At 49.0% G+C, this 12,120-nt stretch overlaps 1 protein-coding gene and 1 pseudogene across 1 annotated transcript in view; both read left to right on the top strand.

The window, feature by feature from the left end:
- Positions 1-12,120, top strand: part of LOC142468142 (uncharacterized) — a 493,482-nt gene that overhangs the window by 276,594 nt on the left and 204,768 nt on the right. The gene's annotated exons all lie outside the window — the stretch shown is intronic.
- LOC142468314 (uncharacterized) overlaps positions 1-12,120 on the top strand; it is a 45,685-nt pseudogene that overhangs the window by 6,035 nt on the left and 27,530 nt on the right.

Genomic DNA, 12,120 nt, shown 5'->3' on the forward strand with positions numbered 1-12,120 from the left:
ATAAAGTCCATAGATATGTGTGTCCATGGACGTTCCGGGATAGGTAATGGTTGAAGGAGACCCGCAGGTCTGTTGTGTGGCGTCTTGTTCCGTGCACAAGTAGAGCATGTAGCTACAAAAGCTTGTATGTCTCTCCGCATGTTGGGCCACCAGAACGTGCGTTCGATGAGCTCAGTAGTTCTTTTGGTGCCAGGATGACCAGCTGTCTTGGATGAATGCCCCCACTCCATGACTCTCCTCTGGTAAAGAAGTGGGGTGAACAAACGATCCTCCGGAACATAGAGTCCTGCTGGGATGTTGTTCTGAGCCTTGGTAATATCAGACAAGGCAATGAAAGTATTGGCTGCCACAATGCATGTGGATGGAAGAATGGTCTCCTGCTGTTCCACCTTGTTATCTTCTACCAGGAACTGTCGAGACAAAGCGTCGGCTTTAATGTTCTTAGAGCCTGGGATATATGAAATAAGGAAATTGAAGCGCGTAAAGAATAAGGACCATCTTGCCTGGCGAGACCCGAGTCTCCGTGCTCCCTCAATGTAAAGTAGGTTTTTATGGTCTGTTAATATCGTGACTGGCGTTTCCGTGCCCTCCAGTAGGTGTCTCCACTCCTCTAAGGCCAGTTTGATCGCGAGGAGCTCACGGTTACCCACGTCATAATTCCTTTGGGCGGAGAATTTTTTTTAGAAAAATACACACAGGGGTGAAGTGGAGCTTGAGGGTTCTTTCTATGGGAGAGTATAGCACCTGCTCCTACATCGGAGGCGTCAACCTCTAAGGAAAAGGGTAATGAAGGGTCTGGGTGTACTAAGATGGGTGCTGAGGCGAATGCCGTTTTTATCCTCTCGAAGGCCTGGAGAGCTTCGTCAGACCAATTCGTAGGGTCAGCTCCTTTCTGAGTGAGCGCCGTGATGGGTGCTACTACCGATGAGAATCCTTGAATGAACCTCCGGTAATAGTTGGCGAAGCCGAGGAACCTTTGGATAGCCTTGAGGGAGAGAGGACAGGGCCATTCGAGTACAGCTTTGACCTTGCTAGGGTCCATAGCGAGACCGGTGTCCGATATGATGTACCGAGAAAGGAGGTAGATTTTTGGTGGAAATGGCATTTCTCAAGCTTAGCAAACAAGTGGTTCTCTCTTAAGCGCCGCAAGACTTGTTTGACGTGAGTAGTATGTTCAGGCATGGATCTGGAAAAAAATAGTATATCGTCCAGGTATACTATCACATGACGGTCCAGAAGGTCTCTAAAGATGTCATTTACAAAGTCTTGGAAGACCGCAGGGGCGTTACACAACCCAAACGGCATGACTCGGTACTCGTAGTGCCCGTCGCGAGTATTGAATGCTGTCTTCCATTAGTCTCCTTGTCTGATTCTAACCAGATTATAGGCGCCTCTGAGATCCAGTTTGGTGAAGATCATAGCTCCTTGGAGTTTGTCAAATAATTCTGCTATCAACGGAAGGGGGTAGCGGTTCTTTATGGTGAGTTTGTTGAGACCGCGATAGTCTATGCAGGGTCTGAGGGTTCCGTCCTTTTTTTTGACGAAGAAAAAACCTGCCCCAGCAGGGTATGAGGATTTTTGAATGAACCCCCTCTGGAGATTCTCCTGGATATATTGTCTCATAGCCTGGGTCTCAGGTATGGATAATGGGTATGATCCTCCTCTCGGGGGAATGGTACCGGGTAGAAGATCGATTGGGCAATCGTACGCACGATGTGGTGGAAGTTCCTCTGCCTGGCGTTTGTCAAAGACATCGTGAAACTCTTCATATATCACCGGTAGCTGTATCCTGTCAGGATCCGTGACCTCCAGACCTGCCACTGCCTTAGGAGCAGACATGCAATGTTCCAAGCAATAGGAACTCCAACGTAGAGGCGTGGACTCTGTCCAGTCAACGACTGGATTGTGGATCCGGAGCCACGGGAGTCCCAGAATAACGTCCGTGGAGGGAGTGTGGATAATATCCAGTGTTATGGTCTCGGAGTGGAAGTCACCGGTCGAGATCTTAAGGGGCACAGTTTGCAAGGAAATGAACGCGGGCTGCAAGGGTCGTCCGTCGATGGCTTCAAGGGCTACCGGTCGATCTTTGGGTACCAACGGTATCCTATTCTTGATTGCGAACTCTTGATCAACGAAGTTTCCCCCTGACCCAGAATCCAGAAAGGCCCGTGTCTGTACTGTGAAGGTCTCACCGAATATGGAGATGGGTAGGTAAATCCTAGTAGAGGGTTGAGGAGGGGGAAAGGTTGCAGTACCCAGCGTGATCCTCCTTATACTCACTGGGCTTTGGCGTTTCCCGGTTTAAGTGGACAGTTGATCACCAGGTGTCCGTTATTGCCACAGTAGAGGCACAGCCCCGCTCATCTTCTCCGTTGCCTCTCGATAGGCGAAAGACTAGTCCCTCCCAGCTGCATTGGTTCGTCTAGAACGGGAGTTGTGGAGAGTAGAGGGCCTATGGTGGAAAAGGAGGACGATTGTATACCTCGAGGGTGTTTGTTTCTCTCCATCTTTCTCTCTTGGAGACGCTGATCCATACGGATGCACAGATTTATCAGATTTTCCAATCCAGCGGGGCGATCAAGAGAGGCCAGTTCGTCCTTCAGACGTTCGGACAGGCCCTGACAGAAAACTGCAGATAGGGCCTCATCGTTCCAGCCGGTCTCCGTAGCCACCGTCCGAAAATCCAGGGCATAGCGAGCCACAGTACGGTCTCCCTGGGAAATATTAAGCAGAGTAGATGCGGCGGTAACCTTACGCCCTGGGGTGTCAAACACCCTTCTGAACTCGGCGATGAAGAGGGCGAGGTTTGAAGTCAGATCGGGACGTTGCTCCCAGATAGGAGATGCCCAGGCTAGAGCGGCGTCAGTCAGCAAGGAGAGTATGTATGCGACCTTTGATCGTGAAGAAGGGAAGTGAGAGGGAAGCAGCTCAAACTGTATGGAGCACTGGTTCAGAAACCCCTGACAACCGTTAGGATCCCCTGCATACCGGTTGGGCATTGGTAGTCTTGGCTCAGAGGTATGTGTCGTGAGTGCGGGAGTGGTTGCAAGTGGGGCGGTGTTGGTTGTAGATAAGGTCAGGCGTCTAACTTGCTCAGTAAGGGTATCCACGTCTTGTTTGAGTTGGGAGACTAGTTGTTCCTTAAGTGTGAACGATCCGGTAAGTTGCCGGAAGCATTCCTCATGTGTGTCTAGGCGTCGGGCCACCTCAGCGGCGTCCATGTTTGTTGGGCTGAGCATATTGTCACGCTGCGCTCACCACAAACAGGACGGAAGACCGTGGGGCTGAGGTGGGGATAGAAAGACACCGACCCACAACCACGCAGTCCTGTCCGGAATGCGTAGTCCAAGTCGTACTGCGTCGTAGGGTTGGAGAGGTTAGGGTAGTCAGGGTACTTGCCGTAATTCAGGGTTGGAGAGTGGAGGATGGTAGATTTCCGTAGCCAAGGTCCAGGGTAATAGAAGGTAGAATGGTCGAGGGCGAAGCCGGGGTCAAAGCGCTGGAGAGTGTAGGAATCCGAAGAACAGCCAGGATCAGGACAGGAGAGAACAGACAGGTCAGACCAAGCAAAGTTCAAGCCAACTAAACAGCAGCGGTGAGCACAATGCATAAACAGGAGTTTATGCTCAGCAAGGAATGCCAGACAGGAGCAGGTATATATGTGGGAAGGATCCAATTACCTTGCAGGGGTGTGATCCGGTCCTCCAATGGTGTCCGGGCGGCAGTAATCAGAAACAGCCTGCAGGTCAGGCTTTCCTGGTGATTGCCTTGGTTGCCGAGCAACCCGCGCGCGTGCGCGATGCGCGTCGCGGAACGCTGACGTCACGCGGGCGTGCGGCCGAGTTCCCTCCCTGTGGGAGGCGCCGGCAGCTCCTTTCCGAGCGTGCGTGTACTGCCCTGGCCGTGCGTGTGCGCATGGGTCCGCCGTGTGACGCGTCAGCGGGGCGGTCTCTGACCGGAGTTGCGGCAGATGTGACACCTACATATCAATCCCTCTGGATTTTGATTGTGTTTACTTTTAAAGTGGTTAGACACACTATGTGTTTCCAACCCCCTTTTTATATTGTAAACATGCTCTGCCAATCTACGTTGGAGCTTCCTCCCTGTCCTCCCCACGTACTGTAACCCGCAGGGGCATTCTAATAAGTATACGCAGTACTTACTCTTACAGTTAATAAAAGTGTTTACATCGTCACGTTTGATTGAAATTTACTGCCTTTAACACTGAAAGAACAACCTATGCATTTGTTACATGTAAAGAAACCTTTCAGGTTGGATAACCACATGGTGCTACTTATTTTAGGCCCACTAAGGGGACAACTAGGTGATAATTTACTTTGCAAGTTGTCAGCACGTTTATAAACAATTTGTGGGTATTCTGGCAGGAATGTGTTCAATATTGGGTCTCTCAGGAGGATCCCCCAATGCTTGTTTATAATTTTCTTTATTTCTGGGGCCATACTATTGAATTTAGTGATGAAGGGGATAAATTCTCCTTGTACAGTTGGCGTCTTTTTATTAGGGTTAATAAGATTTGACCTATCTATATCTTTAACTGCACAGATAGCTTTATTAACCCTTTCCCTGTTGTAATCTCTCTCAAGAAATTTTTCTCTAAGGGAGTTTAATTGGTGTGTACAAACATCTTTCTGCGAGCAGTTTCTTTTTATTCTTAGGGCTTGCCCCTGTGGGATATTTTGAATCCATTTTGGATGGTGGTGGCTAGAAGCCAAAAGATACGTATTAGCATCCACCTCCTTATGGTATGTTTTAGTTTGTACCTGATTATTTTCTACATACAAGGTTAAGTCTAAGAAATTAATACTTTTACTACTACAGGTAAACGTAAATTTTATATTAAAGGGATTATTATTCAAATACAATTTAAACAATTCTAGATCTTCTATCGTCCCCCTCCAGACACACAGCACATCATCGATAAATCTCTTCCAGAGCACCAGGTTTGCACCATGTGGGTTGTTGTTCCATATGTAGGCACGCTCCCACATATCCATAAATAGCTTAGCGTAGCCCATTGCGGTGCCGCATGTCTGGAGGAAGTAATCTCCATCATAGTTAAAATAATTGTTGGTTAGTATGTATTGTATCCCACTTAATATAACTCCCTCTTATCTAAGAGATACCTCCCATATACTACAATTAATTCAAGATGTCGAATGGGACGAGCAATTGATATGGGTAACATGTGATGTGGTGTCTTTATACACCTCCATCAAACACGTTGATGGTTTAAAGGCGGTTCAGCAGACACTTGAGGGAGATATGAATGTTGGAGAAAATTTGAAATCCTTTATATTAAGTGGGATAAAATACATACTAACCCACAATTATTTTAACTATGATGAAGATTACTTCCTCCAGACATGCGGCACCGCAATGGGCACCCGGTTTGCACCTAGCTACGCTTAGCTATTTATGGATATGTGGGAGCGTGGCTACATATGGAACAAAAACCCACATGGTTAATTAATTAATGCCATTTAAATAAATGATTTTTTTATTTTATTGACCCGAATCTCTGTTTGCTGTGCGCTGGAATTACATTGTTTGGATATCCCTGCCCTAGGAGAAAGGTGGGAATAACCTTTGCTGCAGCAATAAGCTTTGGAAGTATATTATTTATATTGTTTCTTACAATTTCTTTTGAAGATTTTTTTGCACCATTATTTAGGGCACTTTTTGTTAAACAGTTTTAATTGCTGTGTTGCACAAATCAGGAAAAATGATGTGACATTACGGCAGGAACGTCGGTTCCTATTTTAGTTTATCAGCCCAGTTAGTCTACTGTAAGCTGTATATTTACCCCTTTGTGGATATTAGTGGTCAGATAGTCATATAATGCGAATGGCTAGCTGGCCCATTGAGCCACTAAAGGGTTAATATATCACAAAGTACAACAAAAGTTATTTGATATGAAGAACATTGATACAGGGAGTAATGTGATTTCTATTACTGGAGTGAGGAGGAAATATTTATTTCCACGTATGAGACATAATTGTAAAATGATTAATTGGGTTGTTTCTTTGCCTTCCTCTGGATGAATATAACTATAACAATGTAGCTTTAATTATATTCAGTATGTTGCACAAGTAGAATTTTATAAAGGTTGAACTCAATGAACATATGTCTCTCATCTAAATCTACTCTGGCACATTGCAATGTTACATTAATAAATTTAGGATTAACCAGCCGAGCATGCTGCTTTTATTAATGCGCTATTAATCCAGCCGAGCATGCTGCTTTTATTAATGCGCTATTAATCCTATTATCGTCACTGATTAATTGGGGTGTTTCTTTGCCTTCCTCTGGGTGAATGTAACTATAACAATGTAACTTTAATTATATTCAGTATGTTGCACAAGTAGAATTTTATAAAGGAAGAACTCAATGAACATATGTCTCTCATCCAAATCTACTCTGATGCATTGCAATGTTACATTAATAAATTTTCTCACCATAGATGTATCTTCAGCACATGACTCGTCTGTGAGCAAGAAGCAATGTAAGAAATGTCCCAAACAGCATAAATTACACGAGGGGTTAATGGAAATATGTTTTAAGGACTTCAACATTGCATAAGTCTGTATGAGAATTGGAACAAGATTACCAGAAACTCGGCAGAGCATTCCTATACATCAACAGCCTTTTACTAAACTTACAGACACCACAAGACAAGGAGAGGGTTTAAAGAACAGAGACATGAACCCCTACTGTGGGACATACGGTAATGTTATACCACAAATAATCCCCACAGGGGAGAGACCCTATAACTGCTCTGAATGTGGGAAAAGCTTCAGTAAGAAATCTCATCTTGTTACACACCAAAGAATCCACACAGGGGTAAAGCCTTATAACTGCTCTGAATGTGGGAAAAGCTTCAGTCAGAAATCAAATCTTGTTACACACCAAAGAATCCACACAGGGGTGATTCCCTATAACTGCTCTGAATGTGGGAAAAGCTTCAGTTATAAATCGAATCTTGATACACACCAAAGAATCCACACAGGGGTGAAGCCTTATAACTGCTCTGAATGTGGGAAAAGCTTCAGTCACAAATCGCATCTTGTTATACACCAAAGAATCCACACAGGGGACATACCCTATTATTGCTCTGAATGTGGGAAAACCTTCCATGATCAATCAAGTCTTTGTAGACACCAAAGAACCCACACAGGGGAGAGGCCCTATAACTGCTCTGAATGTGGGAAAAGCTTCAGTCGGAAATCAAATCTTGTGACACACCAAAGAATCCACACAGGAGTGATATCCTATAATTGCTCTGAATGTGGGAAAAGCTTCAGTTATAAATCGAATCTTGTTACACACCAAAGAATCCACACAGGGGTGAAGCCTTATAACTGCTCTGAATGTGGGAAAAGCTTCAGTCACAAATCGCTTCTTGTTACACACCAAACAATCCACACAGGGGACATACCCTATAACTGCTCTGAATGTGGGAAAAGTTTCAGTCGGAAATCGCATCTTGTTAGACACCAAATAATCCACACACGGGTGAGACCCTATAACTGCTCTGAATGTGGGAAAAGCTTCAGTCAGAAATCACATCTTATCTCGGGAGATCTCGGACTTCACTGCTGTGGATGCCGGCTCCGTTCTTGATCAAAATATCAGTCTCTCACTCCTACTCTGTACACCGAACAGTCGCGACTTTGGACTCCTTCCCCCATGCCTCCCCCTCGTACATAGATACACATTCTCTACTGGTTAAAATGCATTCAATATGTGTTTATTATGGGGTATATTTTAGTGCAATTCCTTTTATTTTTGTAATTTTATGATGTATTTTATTTAATGTCTATCTGATATAGATTTCACCTTTATAATTGTCATCTAGTTGTTAGCTTAGTCACATAGAGCTTTTTTTATTTACCTCTTGTAATCGGTTATTTTAAGGTATATGCTCAGCATTCATATGACGGTTTCTTAAACTCAATCACAGCAATTATGGGCAACAGCTGATCTTTAAATTCTGTGCTGTCTTGTGTGGCAATTCTGACTACTGCTGCGGCACAGTTTATTCGAGCATTTGCCCGTTCTGTGCCGCAGCAGTAGCCTGGCGCGCGCCCGAGTGTGACGGGCGCGCGCCGAAGCAGCGGAAGAGCGCCCTCCGATCGGGGCGCTCTCCCTACCGCTGCCGGGTCCCCCGGAACCCCCTGCCGCTGTCCCGCGATCGCGGGACACCAGGGCTCCCTCGGGGAGCCCCTGGACACGCGTGCAGGGGGCGCACGCTCCCGATGACGCGTGACCGCGCGTCTATGACGCGCGGCACGCCGAGGGGCGGCCACTAGCAAGCCGGGAAATCTCCTGGGAATTGTAGTCCCGTGGAGGCTATTCCTACATTGGGGCCGCGTGCGCGACTGCACTGCGCATGCGCAACTCCCCAATGGCTGCCGCAACTCCCTGGCCTCTTCCGCGCATGCGCGCGCAACAACAATGGCGTCCCCCGCTAGCCGGGTGCACCGCCGAGCCTCCTAAGGCTCCAACCGCTCCCTGCTCCGGCCCCCACCTTTGGAAGCAGCCGGCGGGTCCGTCGCTGGCTCCGGTGGCACCTGCGACCGCGCTGCTCCAAAGGAGGGGGGTCTCTAGGAGCTGCCGGGGACCGGGGCTAAACTCTCCCCCTGGTGAAATCTCAACGACCTCGCTTGGCTAGCAGACATAACCATGTACAAACATTATATAATAAAAATGCAGTACATAGAATATACAACGTATCACATGTGCATTGTGCGACTTGGTATACCTCATAACAACCACAGTAGTACCCGAGGCCAGCTGAGGGTTTGCTGTTTGCTGAGACCAATGGTGGGGTGTCCCTAACTGATCATGTGGGGGTACCTCACTTTGACTTTTGTGAGCCTCCGCCGGGATAATCTCTTGAAGATCATGCTCTGGGGTAACAGTCACTGGGTCCATGCTACTTCCTCCCCCTGGTGAAAGGAGTAGTACAATGTCTCTTGGCCAGACCTTTACCCAGCCATCCGCATCGCATATGCGGTATACAGGGAGGTCCTGACCTTTTCCTCTGTCCACCACATGATGAATAAAGCGCTCCATGTTGCGCATGAAGGAGGCAATAGTTACCAGAGTGGTCACAGCACAGTCTTTGTTGGCTCCATTAGTCACTTCTGAAGTGATGCCTTCGGGATACATCACGAGCTCTGGGTCTTGAGACAGACGAACTTGGTGATCCTTTGCATAGAAGTAAGCACCGGGCAGGGCCTCTTCACCGGATATCTCCATCACATCCTGCAGGGAATAAAGGTTTGGAGCCTCACTGCTGCATTGACTCTCGGTGGCCAAAAGGGTCCTCAGGGACGCTGTCAGTTTCCACCCTGGCTGTCTTGGGACCTGTCCCCGGCACTTCTGGGGCAGTCCATTCACTTTCTGCAAACTCGGGAGCGTGGGATCCCAGTTCTGGGACCATTTGGGTTGGAGCGCACGGGCTCACACTCAGGTCATGGGCCTTAGTTAGGGCCTTTTCTACGGCCGCCTCCATCGGAGCCTGTGGGGAGTAAGGAGGTTCCTCACCACTCCGCTGGCTTGCGATGGGTTCCTCTTCCTCCGGTCCCATCTCCGGATGTCCCTCCGACACACTGGGAGTCGCCACGGCCGTGTGACTCTTCCGCGGCGCCGGCCGCACCAGCACTTGCTGCCGAGGGATGTCGCTGTGCAGCGGGCCAACAACAGGGTCCGCAACAGATGCTTCCGCTTCACTTGGGTGGTCCGCCGGCTGGCGCATCACCACGGCTGGTTGTTGATCGCTGAAATCACTAAGAGAGGATGGGGGTAGAGACACCTTACCCTGTGACTTCGGAATCTGCGGTTCAGGAATCTGCAGCCCTGAGGGTGGAACCGAGTCTAGAACCGGGGTGCACGGACCCCCTGGAACATATGCTACAGCCCACTGACTCGGTGCGACCACCGCGTTGCAGCTGTCCATTTTGGGCAATGTAGCTTTAAACTTTTGTGGTTCTAGAGCTGAGTCTAGAACTGTGGTTATAGCACGTGGGGCCTCCGAATGTTCCGTGGTTGAGGTAGAGTGGTTACCGGCATCGATTACCCCAGTAGAGAGGTCATTCGCAGCTTCCTCGGGGGGTTCTGGCTCTGGGACCGACTCTGGAACCGGATCTGGAACCACGGTTAGAGTGCAGAAGTCCTCCGAAACGTCTGTGAGGGGGATAGATTGGTTACCTGGATTGACTTGTCCAGTATGGCAGTCTATCGCTTCTTCCTTGGCGAGTTCCGTAGCCCGCAGCAGCACAAGCGCCAGGAACTGTGCTCCGCAGCAGGCACACTTGGGTCCCCAGGTCAATTTGCCACCTGGGAAGTCACATTGGTTACAGACACATCGTATGCATTCCTCATCACCCACTTCTGCCACCTGATATTCTGCTGGTAGCTTAAAGGGGTCAAAATCCATACCACCAGACAATTTCAAGTGCTTTTGTACACATGGGCACAACAGAAAGGATACGTCCCCTCCATTTCTCCTCCAGACTCCAAACAACTAGATGCTGTTTGCGGCAGCTTTTACCTTTCTTACGGGGAACAGAAGTTACAGACTGGGGATCACTGTGCTTCCTTCCCCTGGTGGAATCCAAAGGATGGACACATTCTATCAAGGGGGTATTCTGTCTCTGTGCTGAGCCACTCACCTCGCAGTGGCGGGGCTCGGGTTTTCCCGCCATACCCGGACAAGTTTCTGCAACCATTCCGTCTAGACCCAGGATTTCCTTTAGGGACTCGAGAAGGGCACTCCCCTCCTCATGAGCAGGAACATTCCCCAATGCCCCCACTTGACTATGCAGCTCCCGAATCATACTGGCCCAGATATGGACCTCGTGGCTTGTGGTTGGTAACATCTTTCCTTGCGTACTTTTGGTACTCTACAACTATTGGGGCACCCCAGGTCTGATCTCAGCAGCACCTCCAAATGTAACCCATATTTTCCCACCCCCCAATCGCAAATAGGGTGTATGTGAGGGGATCTATATGCATTACCCAGCGTGGTGCTTTACCTGTTAGGCTCACAGGAGGCCTAAGCCTCCGCCACGGAGAACCTGGGGCAAGTATGACACAATATGAATAACCTCGTACTTGCTGCAGCGCCTCCACCTGCGATGGCTCCCGCCAGAGGGGGAGTGGTTCCGCGCAGGACAATATATATATATCACTCCACACAAGTATGTAAAACAACCAATGACTTTACTGTATAGCATATGCACATATATCAACAGGTGTCCCTCCCTAGAGGAGACACTAACTACTGCGTCTCGCAGGACGCTACCTCCACTGGATGATCCCATCCAGTGTCCAGTAACCCCACACAGTATCACCCCACCCTCAAGTGAGATAGATATGTGTGACTGCGCAGCCACTATGTCCCTTGTGAATGTGAAATGACTCGTTGGTGCACTTGTTGATTACGGAGTGCCCGGGCACTCCGGTGCCCGGGCCTGCTAAGGAACTTCACAAAGGATCCTGATGTCGACTTTACACAGGAACTACCGTCCGGGGCAATCCCACCCGGATGGTTGCTGCAGCGGCAGCGAAGGTTTGAGCCCAAACCTCTGGATGGACGCGCAGCGTCTGCTGGGTCCCTAACTGACTCTAGATAGTAAGGGGCAGGGTCCCTAACCTGGGGCCTGTCCCTGACACAACTCACACTACTAGGTGGCTCAGGGCTATCTGGGGCCTTGGGGGCTGCTGGCCTAGTGCAGGGAGTCACTGACTCCTGCACCCTACCTCCTTCCCCTAGCTTCTCCTGGCGCTGACTAACGAGCTCCAATCCCGCGAAATGTATCTAATCTCCCTGCAGGGCAATCCTCCAGCCCTATTGGCCACTCTGGGGCACCTGGTACCTTCCCCCCTTAGCTTCCTGGGAATTGTAGTCCCGTGGAGGCTATTCCTACATTGGGGCCGCGTGCGCGACTGCATTGCGCATGCGCAACTCCCCAATGGCCGCCGCAACTCCCTGGCCTCTTCCGCGCATGCGCAACCCCGGCGCATGCACGCGCAACAACAATGGCGGCCCCCGCTAGCCGGGTGCACGGCCGAGCCTCCTAAGGCTCCAACCGC

This window comes from Ascaphus truei, chromosome 1, assembly GCF_040206685.1.
Source record: "Ascaphus truei isolate aAscTru1 chromosome 1, aAscTru1.hap1, whole genome shotgun sequence".
Taxonomy (NCBI): domain Eukaryota; kingdom Metazoa; phylum Chordata; class Amphibia; order Anura; family Ascaphidae; genus Ascaphus; species Ascaphus truei.